Source organism: Elephantulus edwardii, unplaced genomic scaffold (genome assembly GCF_000299155.1).
Source record: "Elephantulus edwardii isolate Elephantulus edwardi_28Jun2011 unplaced genomic scaffold, EleEdw1.0 scaffold00130, whole genome shotgun sequence".
Classification (NCBI taxonomy): Eukaryota; Metazoa; Chordata; class Mammalia; order Macroscelidea; family Macroscelididae; genus Elephantulus; species Elephantulus edwardii.
The window spans coordinates 722,503-726,160 of NW_006399880.1; positions in this window are offsets into that span (position 1 = coordinate 722,503).

Sequence of the window (3,658 nt, forward strand, 5' to 3'; positions counted from 1 at the left end):
TGCATTACCACTCCAGGTAGATCAAATCAAAGTCCACATGTTAATAAGATTTCCCAGGTGGTCCTTAAAAGAATCACCTTAGAATCTATAAAAAGTACCTGGGGATCTATAAGAATCATCTAGTGATCTAAATTCTCAGCAGGAAATTGAACTAGAATGAACCAGTTCGGAGCCCTGGAAAATTGAAATGCCTGAGCCAAGCAACAAGGCTTAAATGCAAGCCAAGGCAACCAGGTAACAACCCTGGTTCCTTAGGGCCCTCTCATTACAGAATAATCCTATAGAGTATGATCAAAGAAAGGATCAACAGCTCAAATATATTATCAGCCACCTAAGCTCTTGGAGGAGAAGGCCCACTGAGAGATAAACACACTCAAGACTTATCTGAGAGGTGTTCCTGCAGCTAGAGTTTCACTAATTGATAGCCAAGCATCAGCAACCACTCTATCTGGCTCATTATTGTCACCATCTGAGAAACAAGAACCCACTCGTGTGCAGAATCAAGGACCCAATGCAGAGAACTGAAGAGGTACCTGGTGAGATTTTTTGCAAGGTCATTTGCTTCTAATGTAGCTACATGGAAACATGCTTAAGTTGGATACAGGAAAAATGACCACTTGTCAATCAACCACAAATATTTATTTATGGATTGCTGTATAAATTAGAGTGCTTTCAGGCCTAAAGGAGAAAAAGAAATCTAACTGAAATTGACTTAAACATACACCAAGTCAATTGATCTCTTTAACTAAAAAGACTAGTGTAGATTTTGGTCTGAGGCCGGTAAAATGCATCTGCTTTGAGGATCCAAGGACAGGGGAGGATGAAACCAAAGGGGTGAAGGGCAAAGGGGGAAATTAATCATGGATAGGGTGGCACAACTTGATGGATGGGAGGGTTAGGGAAATGGTGTGAAAAACAATACATTCTAATTTTGTAAATAAACTAGTTGTTGTTGTTATGTGCCATCAAGTCACCTGTGACTCATAGCGACCCTATGTACAATAGCCTTGAACCCTCCTATATCCTGTGTCAATTTTATTATCTCTGACACACCTACCCCCATTACCCCAGTCACTGAATCAATCCATCTCTTCAAGCGTCATCCTCTCTTGCACTGTCCCTCCAACATCCCAAGTATGACGTCCCTTTCCAAGGACATCCCAACTTGCAACATGTCCAAAGTATGTCAGACGAAGCATCAGAATTTTTGCCTCCAAGGAGTAGGCTGGCTTCACTCCCTCTAGGATGAACTTGTTTGTTCTCCTAGCAGTCCAAAGTATATGCAATATTCTTCACCAGCACCACAGCTCAAAGGCATCAACTCTCCTTCTATCATCCCTTCTCATTCATTGTTCGGCTTTCTGATGCAAAGCAAGTAATTGTTTGAGGCCTTGAACACTAATGAGCGAAGACCAGATGTGGCAGGATGTCAAATGTATCATCCAGGAAGAGTGCAAACGGTCATTACAAAGACAGAAGGGGAAGAAAAGACCAAAATGGATGTCAGAAGAAACGCTGAAGATTGCACTGGAACTTAGAGAAGCCAAAGCACAAGGAAGAATCCAAGACACTAAAGAACTGAACAGAAGATTCCAAAAGGCAGCACAGAATAACAAAGCAAAATGCTACAATGAAATGTGCGAGGAGCTAGAGTCGGAAAATCAAAAGGGCCGAACTATCTCAGCATTTCTTAAGCTCAAGGAACTGAAGAACAAATTCAAACCTAGAGTTGCTACAATCAAGGATGCTTTAGGCAGAATGTTAAATAATCCAGGAGGTATCAAAAGAAGATGGAAGGAATATACTGAGTCATTGTATCAAAAGGAATTGGCAGATACAGAAGAATTTAATGAAATAGCATTTGAGCCAGAGCCTATGGTGATGGAGGAAGAAGTTCAAGCTGCTTTGAAGGAAATAAGGCCTCCGGAATAGATGGTATACCAATTGACATATTTCAGCTAACAGATGCTGCCCTGGATGTGCTCACCAAGCTGTGCCAAGAAATCTGGAGAACAACCACTTGGTCAACTGACTGGAAGAGATCTATATTTGTTCCCATCCCAAAGAAGGGCAACCCAACTGAGTGTGGAAACTACAGAACAATATCATTGATTTCACATGCAGGCAAGAGTCTACTGAAGATTATCCAAACACGACCGGAACAGTACATCAGCAGAGAACTGCCAGAAGTCTAGGCTGGGTTTAGAAGGGGTCGTGGTACTAGGGATATTGTAGCTGATGTTAGATGGATCTTAGCTGAAAGCAGAGAATACCAGAAGAATGTCTATATGTGTTTCATTGATTATGCAAAGGCATTTGACTGCGTGGATCATAACAAACTGTGGCTGACTCTGAGAAGAATGGGAATCCCAGAACATTTAATCGTGCTAATGCAAAACCTATACTTGGACCAAGAGGCAGTCGTCAGAACAGAGCAGGACAACACTGCATGGTTCAAAATTGGGAAGGGTGTACGCCAGGGATGTGTCCTGTCTCCATACCTTTTCAACCTGTATGCAGAGCAGATTATCCAAGAGGCTGGGCTCTATGAGCAGAAGCGTGGCATTAGGATTGGTGGACGATCTATCAACAACCTGCGTTATGCAGATGACACAACCTTGCTCACTGAAACTGAGGAGGACCTCATGCCCTTACTGCAAAGGGTCAAGGACTGCAGCCTTCAATATGGACTGAGGCTCAATGTCAAGACAAAAATTCTCACCACTGGACCATTCAGTAGCATCAGGATGGATGGTGAAGAGATTGAGATTGTTCACAGCTTCAGTCTGCTCTGCTCCACGGTCAACACTCTGGGCCAGGAAACACCAGTCGCCAGGATATCAAAAAACGTATTGTGATGGGAAAGTCTGCTGTTAGGGACCTCTCCAAAGTACTCAAGAGCAACGGTGTCTCTCTGGAAAATAAGGTCCGCCTGAAACAGGCCATGGTTTTTGCAATCACTTGTTATGCATCAGAGAGTTGGACAATGACCAAGGAGGATAGAAGGAGAATTGATGCCTTTGAGCTGTGTTGCTGGAGAAGAGTATTGAATGTATGATGGACTACCAAGAAAACAAACAGATTTATCTTGGAGAGGATTAAACCAAGCTACTCCTTGGAGGCAAGGATTCTGGGGCTTCGTCTGACATACTTTGGACATGTTGTAAGGAGAGACAGGTCCTTGGAGAGGGACATCATACTTGGTAGGGTAGAGGGACAGTGCAGGAGGGGAAGACCCTCTATGAGGTGGATTGACTCAGTGACTGGGGTAATCGGGATGGGTGTGTCAGAGGCAATGCGATTGGCACAAGACAGAGCAGGGTTTAGGGAGTGTTGTATATAGGGTCGCTATGAGTCGCAAACGACTTGAGGGCACATAACAACAACAACAACGACAACTTCTGCTTACACCATTTCTCTTCAACTGCCTCTCACTCTGCACCATTTCTAGTACTACAATTCTACTCACTGCCATCTGAACTCTAACTAGAACTTTATTCCCATATAGAATTTCACCAACAATATCTTCAAGGCAATCTAGGTTTTATTCTCAGGCACCTTAAAACTCTCCCCATTTTCCAATCCCAAAACTATGCCCACATATTAGGAGGACCTCACATTTCAAGTAGCACCCTACTCCTGGAACCAGATTCTAGTT